Below are 9,620 nucleotides of genomic sequence, written 5' to 3'. Positions count from 1 at the left end.
TTGATCCTTCCTGGCTTGTCTTGGTGTCATAAATTTCAACTTCATTTCATGTCCATCATGCCTCAAATAAAGGGAACCTTTATCAAGATTGAGCGTTTTAAAATGAAGCCATGCCAATCTCAAAAGAGGATGACAAGAGTTTGTTGGAGTAGTATCAGATAATACTTCTTTCACATATTATCCTGTACTGAATTTGATCCTTGCTTGATTCGAATGAAAGCTTGTTGGTAACCTGAGTTTCTCCACCAATGTTTGGCTTACAACAGTGTTGTCGCTGTCGTAAACGAATGCAACTAAACATGGGTGGCCTTCGATTAAACACCTTGTCTCTCTACTTCCCTTTTTATCATCTTTATCTTTACTTCCTTTTCTTTTTCTTCAATTTCCCTTCCTTCTACAGTTTATATTTCTTCTTTTTCTATTCTTTCTTTTTCTATTTTCTCCTTCAGCCTATGTTGATCCTTACTGGCTTGTCTTGGTGTCATAAATTTCAACTTCATTTCATGTCCCTCATGCCTCAAATAAAGGGAACGATCATCAAGATTGAGCGTTTTAAAACGAAGCCATGCCCATCTGAAAAGAAGATGACAAGAGTTCGTGGGAGCAATATCACATAATACTTCTTTCACACATTGTCCTGTACTGAATTTGATCCTTGCTTGATTCGAATGAAAGCTTGTTGGTAACTTGAGTTTCTCCACCAATCTCTGGCTTACAACAGTGTTGTCGCTTTCGTAAACGAATGCAACTAAACATGGGTGGCCTTCGATTAAACACCTTGTTTCTCTACTTCCGTTTTCATCACCTTATCTTTACTTCCTTTTCTTTTTCTTCAATTTCCCTTCCTTCTACAGTTTATATTTCTTCTTTTTCTATTCTTTCTTTTTCTATTTTCTCCTTCAGCCTATGTTGATCCTTCCTGGCTTGTCTTGGTGTCATAAATTTCAACTTCATTTCATGTCCATCATGCCTCAAATAAAGGGAACCTTTATCAAGATTGAGCGTTTTAAAATGAAGCCATGCCAATCTCAAAAGAGGATGACAAGAGTTTGTTGGAGTAGTATCAGATAATACTTCTTTCACATATTATCCTGTACTGAATTTGATCCTTGCTTGATTTGAATGAAAGCTTGTTGGTAACCTGAGTTTCTCCACCAATCTTTGGCTTACAACAGTGTTGTCACATTCGTAAACGAATGCAACTAAACATGGGTGGCCTTTGATTAAACACCTTGTTTCTCTACTACCTTTTCCATCATCTTTATCTTTTCTTCCTTTTGTTTTTCTTCAATTCCCCTTCCTTCTGCAGTTTATATTTCTTCTTGTTCTATTCTTTCTTTTTCTATTTTCTCCTTCAGCCTATGTTGATCCTCACTGGCTTGTCTTGGTGTCATAAATTTCAACTTGATTTCATGTCTCTCATGCCTCAAATAAAGGGAACGGTCATCAAGACTTAGCGTTTTAAAATGAAGCCTTGCCCATCTCAAAATAATATGACAAGAGTTCGTTGGAGCAATATCACATAAACTTCTTTCACACATCGTCCTGTACTGAATTTGATCCTTGCTTGATTCGAATGAAAGCTTGTTGGTAACTTGAGTTTCTCCACCAATCTTTGGCTTACAATAGTGTTGTCGCTGTCGTAAACGAATGCAACTAAACATGGGTGGCCTTCGATTAAACACCTTGTCTCTCTACTTCCCTTTTTATCATCTTTATCTTTACTTCCTTTTCTTTTTCTTTAATTTCCCTTCCTTCTACAGTTTATATTTCTTCTTTTTCTATTCTTTCTTTTTCTATTTTCTCCTTCAGCCTATGTTGATCCTTACTGGCTTGTCTTGGTGTCATAAATTTCAACTTCATTTCATGTCCATCATGCCTCAAATAAAGGGAACCTTTATCAAGATTGAGCGTTTTAAAATGAAGCCATGCCAATCTCAAAAGAGGATGACAAGAGTTTGTTGGAGTAGTATCAGATAATACTTCTTTCACACATTATCCTGTACTGAATTTGATCCTTGCTTGATTCGAATGAAAGCTTGTTGGTAACTTGAGTTTCTCCACCAATCTTTGGCTTACAACAGTGTTGTCACTTTCGTAAACGAATGCAACTAAACATGGGTGGCCTTTGATTAAACACCTTGTTTCTCTACTACCTTTTCCATCATCTTTATCTTTTCTTCCTTTTGTTTTTCTTCAATTCCCCTTCCTTCTGCAGTTTATATTTCTTCTTGTTCTATTCTTTCTTTTTCTATTTTCTCCTTCAGCCTATGTTGATCCTTACTGGCTTGTCTTGGTGTCATAAATTTCAACTTCATTTCATGTCTTTCATGCCTCAAATAAAGGGAACGGTCATCAAGACTGAGCGTTTTAAAATGAAGCCATGCCCATCTCAAAATAATATGACAAGAGTTCGTGGGAGCAATATCACATAAACTTCTTTCACACATTGTCCTGTACTGAATTTGATCCTTGCTTGATTTGAATGAAAGCTTGTTGGTAACTTGAGTTTCTCCACCAATCTTTGGCTTACAACAGTGTTGTCGCTTTCGTAAACGAATGCAACTAAACATGGGTGGCCTTCGATTAAACACCTTGTTTCTCTACTTCCCTTTTCATCATCTTTATCTTTACTTCCTTTTCTTTTTCTTCAATCTCCCTTCCTTCTATAGTTTATATTTCTTCTTTTTCTATTTTCTCTTTCAGCCTATGTTGATCCTTATTGGCTTGTCTTAGTGTCATAAATTTCAACTTCATTTCATGTCCCTCATGCCTCAAATAAAGGGAACGGTCATCAAGATTGAGCGTTTTAAAAGGAAGCCATGCCCATCTGAAAAGAAGATGACAAGAGTTCGTGGGAGGAATATCACATAATACTTCTTTCACACATTGTCCTGTACTGAATTTGATCCTTGCTTGATTCGAATGAAAGCTTGTTGGTAACTTGAGTTTCTCCACCAATCTTTGGCTTACAACAGTGTTGTCGCTTTCGTAAACGAATGCAATTAAACATGGGTGGCCTTTGATTAAACACCTTGTTTCTCTACTACCTTTTCCATCATCTTTATCTTTTCTTTCTTTTGTTTTTCTTCAATTCCCCTTCCTTCTGCAGTTTATATTTCTTCTTGTTCTATTCTTTCTTTTTCTATTTTCTCCTTCAGCCTATGTTGATCCTTACTGGCTTGTCTTGGTGTCATAAATTTCAACTTCATTTCATGTCCCTCATGCCTCAAATAAAGGGAACGATCATCAAGACTTAGCGTTTTAAAATGAAGCCATGCCCATCTCAAAATAATATGACAAGAGTTCGTTGGAGCAATATCACATAAACTTCTTTCACACATCGTCCTGTACTGAATTTGATCCTTGCTTGATTCGAATGAAAGCTTGTTGGTAATTTGAGTTTCTCCACCAATCTTTGGCTTACAATAGTGTTGTCGCTGTCGTAAACGAATGCAACTAAACATGGGTGGCCTTCGATTAAACACCTTGTCTCTCTACTTCCCTTTTTATCATCTTTATCTTTACTTCCTTTTCTTTTTCTTCAATTTCCCTTCCTTCTACAGTTTATATTTCTTCTTTTTCTATTCTTTCTTTTTCTATTTTCTCCTTCAGCCTATGTTGATCCTTACTGGCTTGTCTTGGTGTCATAAATTTCAACTTCATTTCATGTCCATCATGCCTCAAATAAAGGGAACCTTTATCAAGATTGAGCGTTTTAAAATGAAGCCATGCCAATCTCAAAAGAGGATGACAAGAGTTTATTGGAGTAGTATCAGATAATACTTCTTTCACACATTATCCTGTACTGAATTTGATCCTTGCTTGATTCGAATGAAAGCTTGTTGGTAACTTGAGTTTCTCCACCAATCTTTGGCTTACAACAGTGTTGTCACTTTCGTAAACGAATGCAACTAAACATGGGTGGCCTTTGATTAAACACCTTGTTTCTCTACTACCTTTTCCATCATCTTTATCTTTTCTTCCTTTTGTTTTTCTTCAATTCCCCTTCCTTCTGCAGTTTATATTTCTTCTTGTTCTATGCTTTCTTTTTCTATTTTCTCCTTCAGCCTATGTTGATCCTTACTGGCTTGTCTTGGTGTCATAAATTTCAACTTCATTTCATGTCCTTCATGCCTCAAATAAAGGGAACGGTCATCAAGACTGAGCGTTTTAAAATGAAGCCATGCCCATCTCAAAATAATATGACAAGAGTTCGTGGGAGCAATATCACATAAACTTCTTTCACACATTGTCCTGTACTGAATTTGATCCTTGCTTGATTTGAATGAAAGCTTGTTGGTAACTTGAGTTTCTCCACCAATCTTTGGCTTACAACAGTGTTGTCACTTTCGTAAACGAATGCAACTAAACATGGGTGGCCTTCGATTAAACACCTTGTTTCTCTACTTCCCTTTTCATCATCTTTATCTTTACTTCCTTTTCTTTTTCTTCAATCTCCCTTCCTTCTATAGTTTATATTTCTTCTTTTTCTATTTTCTCTTTCAGCCTATGTTGATCCTTATTGGCTTGTCTTAGTGTCATAAATTTCAACTTCATTTCATGTCCCTCATGCCTCAAATAAAGGGAACGGTCATCAAGATTGAGCGTTTTAAAAGGAAGCCATGCCCATCTGAAAAGAAGATGACAAGAGTTCGTGGGAGGAATATCACATAATACTTCTTTCACACATTGTCCTGTACTGAATTTGATCCTTGCTTGATTCGAATGAAAGCTTGTTGGTAACTTGAGTTTCTCCACCAATCTTTGGCTTACAACAGTGTTGTCGCTTTCGTAAACGAATGCAATTAAACATGGGTGGCCTTTGATTAAACACCTTGTTTCTCTACTACCTTTTCCATCGTCTTTATCTTTTCTTCCTTTTCTTTTTCTTCAATTTCCGTTCCTTCTGCAGTTTATATTTCCTCATGTTCTATTCTTTGTTTTTCTATTTTCTCCTTCAGCCTATGTTGATCCTTACTGGCCTGTCTTGGTGTCATAAATTTCAACTTCATTTCATGTCCCTTATGCCTCAAATAAAGGGATCGGTCATCAAGACTTAGCGTTTTAAAATGAAGTCATGCCCATCTCAAAATAATATGACAAGAGTTCGTTGGAGCAATATCACATAAACTTCTTTCACACATCGTCCTGTACTGAATTTGATCCTTGCTTGATTCGAATGAAAGCTTGTTGGTAACTTGAGTTTCTCCACCAATCTTTGGCTTACAATAGTGTTGTCGCTGTCGTAAACGAATGCAAGTAAACATGGGTGGCCTTTGATTAAACACCTTGTTTCTCTACTACCTTTTCCATCATCTTTATCTTTTCTTCCTTTTGTTTTTCTTTAATTTCCCTTCCTTCTGCAGTTTATATTTCTTCTTGTTCTATTCTTTCTTTTTCTATTTTATCCTTCAGCCTATGTTGATCCTTATTGGCTTGTCTTGGTGTCATAAATTTCAACTTCATTTCATGTCCCTCATGCCTCAAATAAAGGGAACGATCATCAAGATTGAGCGTTTTAAAATGAAGCCATGCCCATCTGAAAAGAAGATGACAAGAGTTCGTTGGAGGAATATCAAATAATACTTCTTTCACACATTGTCCTGTACTGAATTTGATCCTTGCTTGATTCGAATGAAAGCTTGTTGGTAACTTGAGTTTCTCCACCAATCTTTGGCTTACAACAGTGTTGTCGCTTTCGTAAACGAATGCAATTAAACATGGGTGGCCTTTGATTAAACACCTTGTTTCTCTACTACCTTTTCCATCGTCTTTATCTTTTCTTCCTTTTCTTTTTCTTCAATTTCCGTTCCTTCTGCAGTTTATATTTCCTCATGTTCTATTCTTTGTTTTTCTATTTTCTCCTTCAGCCTATGTTGATCCTTACTGGCCTGTCTTGGTGTCATAAATTTCAACTTCATTTCATGTCCCTCATGCCTCAAATAAAGGGATCGGTCATCAAGACTTAGCGTTTTAAAATGAAGTCATGCCCATCTCAAAATAATATGACAAGAGTTCGTTGGAGCAATATCACATAAACTTCTTTCACACATCGTCCTGTACTGAATTTGATCCTTGCTTGATTCGAATGAAAGCTTGTTGGTAACTTGAGTTTCTCCACCAATCTTTGGCTTACAATAGTGTTGTCGCTGTCGTAAACGAATGCAAGTAAACATGGGTGGCCTTTGATTAAACACCTTGTTTCTCTACTACCTTTTCCATCATCTTTATCTTTTCTTCCTTTTGTTTTTCTTTAATTTCCCTTCCTTCTACAGTTTATATTTCTTCTTGTTCTATTCTTTCTTTTTCTATTTTATCCTTCAGCCTATGTTGATCCTTATTGGCTTGTCTTGGTGTCATAAATTTCAACTTCATTTCATGTCCCTCATGCCTCAAATAAAGGGAACGATCATCAAGATTGAGCGTTTTAAAATGAAGCCATGCCCATCTGAAAAGAAGATGACAAGAGTTCGTTGGAGGAATATCAAATAATACTTCTTTCACACATTGTCCTGTACTGAATTTGATCCTTGCCTGATTCGAATGAAAGCTTGTTGGTAACTTGAGTTTCTCCACCAATCTTTGGCTTACAACAGTGTTGTCGCTGTCGTAAACGAATGCAACTAAACATGGGTGGCCTTCGATTAAACACCTTGTCTCTCTACTTCCCTTTTTATCATCTTTATCTTTACTTCCTTTTCTTTTTCTTCAATTTCCCTTCCTTCTACAGTTTATATTTCTTCTTTTTCTATTCTTTCTTTTTCTATTTTCTCCTTCAGCCTATGTTGATCCTTACTGGCTTGTCTTGGTGTCATAAATTTCAACTTCATTTCATGTCCCTCATGCCTCAAATAAAGGGAACGATCATCAAGATTGAGCGTTTTAAAACGAAGCCATGCCCATCTGAAAAGAAGATGACAAGAGTTCGTGGGAGCAATATCACATAATACTTCTTTCACACATTGTCCTGTACTGAATTTGATCCTTGCTTGATTCGAATGAGAGCTTGTTGGTAACTTGAGTTTCTCCACCAATCTTTGCCTTACAACAGTGTTGTCGCTGTCGTAAACGAATGCAACTAAACATGGGTGGCCTTCGATTAAACACCTTGTCTCTCTACTTCCCTTTTTATCATCTTGATCTTTACTTCCTTTTCTTTTTCTTCAATTTCCCTTCCTTCTACAGTTTATATTTCTTCTTTTTCTATTCTTTCTTTTTCTATTTTCTCCTTCAGCCTATGTTGATCCTTACTGGCTTGTCTTGGTGTCATAAATTTCAACTTCATTTCATGTGCATCATGCCTCAAATAAAGGGAACCTTTATCAAGATTGAGCGTTTTAAAATGAAGCCATGCCAATCTCAAAATAATATGACAAGAGTTTGTTGGAGTAGTATCAGATAATACTTCTTTCACATATTATCCTGTACTGAATTTGATCCTTGCTTGATTCGAATGAAAGCTTGTTGGTAACCTGAGTTTCTCCACCAATCTTTGGCTTACAACAGTGTTGTCACATTCGTAAACGAATGCAACCAAACATGGGTGGCCTTTGATTAAACTCCTTGTTTCTCTACTACCTTTTCCATCATCTTTATCTTTTCTTCCTTTTGTTTTTCTTCAATTCCCCTTCCTTCTGCAGTTTATATTTCTTCTTGTTCTATTCTTTCTTTTTCTATTTTCTCCTTCAGCCTATGTTGATCCTTACTGGCTTGTCTTGGTGTCATAAATTTCAACTGGATTTCATGTCTCTCATGCCTCAAATAAAGGGAACGGTCATCAAGACTTAGCGTTTTGAAATGAAGCCATGCCCATCTCAAAATAATATGACAAGAGTTCGTTGGAGCAATATCACATAAACTTCTTTCACACATCGTCCTGTACTGAATTTGATCCTTGCTTGATTCGAATGAAAGCTTGTTGGTAACTTGAGTTTCTCCACCAATCTTTGGCTTACAATAGTGTTGTCGCTGTCGTAAACGAATGCAACTAAACATGGGTGGCCTTCGATTAAACACCTTGTCTCTCTACTTCCCTTTTTATCATCTTTATCTTTACTTCCTTTTCTTTTTCTTCAATTTCCCTTCCTTCTACAGTTTATATTTCTTCTTTTTCTATTCTTTCTTTTTCTATTTTCTCCTTCAGCCTATGTTGATCCTTACTGGCTTGTCTTGGTGTCATAAATTTCAACTTCATTTCATGTCCATCATGCCTCAAATAAAGGGAACCTTTATCAAGATTGAGCGTTTTAAAATGAAGCCATGCCAATCTCAAAAGAGGATGACAAGAGTTTGTTGGAGTAGTATCAGATAATACTTCTTTCACACATTATCCTGTACTGAATTTGATCCTTGCTTGATTCGAATGAAAGCTTGTTGGTAACTTGAGTTTCTCCACCAATCTTTGGCTTACAACAGTGTTGTCACTTTCGTAAATGAATGCAACTAAACATGGGTGGCCTTCGATTAAACACCTTGTTTCTCTACTACCTTTTCCATCATCTTTATCTTTTCTTCCTTTTGTTTTTCTTCAATTCCCCTTCCTTCTGCAGTTTATATTTCTTCTTGTTCTATTCTTTCTTTTTCTATTTTCTCCTTCAGCCTATGTTGATCCTTACTGGCTTGTCTTGGTGTCATAAATTTCAACTTCATTTCATGTCCTTCATGCCTCAAATAAAGGGAACGGTCATCAAGACTGAGCGTTTTAAAATGAAGCCATGCCCATCTCAAAATAATATGACAAGAGTTCGTGGGAGCAATATCACATAAACTTCTTTCACACATTGTCCTGTACTGAATTTGATCCTTGCTTGATTTGAATGAAAGCTTGTTGGTAACTCGAGTTTCTCCACCAATCTTTGGCTTACAACAGTGTTGTCGCTTTCGTAAACGAATGCAACTAAACATGGGTGGCCTTCGATTAAACACCTTGTTTCTCTACTTCCCTTTTCATCATCTTTATCTTTACTTCCTTTTCTTTTTCTTCAATCTCCCTTCCTTCTATAGTTTATATTTCTTCTTTTTCTATTTTCTCCTTCAGCCTATGTTGATCCTTATTGGCTTGTCTTGGTGTCATAAATTTCAACTTCATTTCATGTCCCTCATTCCTCAAATAAAGGGAACGGTCATCAAGATTGAGCGTTTTAAAATGAAGCCATGCCCATCTGAAAAGAAGATGACAAGAGTTCGTGGGAGGAATATCACATAATACTTCTTTCACACATTGTCCTGTACTGAATTTGATCCTTGCTTGATTCGAATGAAAGCTTGTTGGTAACTTGAGTTTCTCCACCAATCTTTGGCTTACAACAGTGTTGTCGCTTTCGTAAACAAATGCAAGTAAACATGGGTGGCCTTTGATTAAACACCTTGTTTCTCTACTACCTTTTCCATCATCTTTATCTTTTCTTCCTTTTGTTTTTCTTCAATTTCCCTTCCTTCTGCAGATTATATTTCTTCTTGTTCTATTCTTTCTTTTTCTATTTTATCCTTCAGCCTATGTTGATCCTTATTGGCTTGTCTTGGTGTCATAACTTCATTTCATGTCCCTCATGCCTCAAATAAAGGGAACGATCATCAAGATTGAGCGTTTTAAAATGAAGCCATGCCCATCTGAAAAG

The sequence above is a fragment of the Vigna unguiculata genome, chromosome 10 (genome assembly GCF_037176805.1).
Source record: "Vigna unguiculata cultivar grain cowpea cultivar isolate G323 ecotype 2 chromosome 10, ASM3717680v1, whole genome shotgun sequence".
Lineage (NCBI taxonomy): Eukaryota > Viridiplantae > Streptophyta > Magnoliopsida > Fabales > Fabaceae > Vigna > Vigna unguiculata.
The sequence above is the reverse complement of the archived record's forward strand: the minus strand, read 5'-3'. Positions refer to the sequence as shown.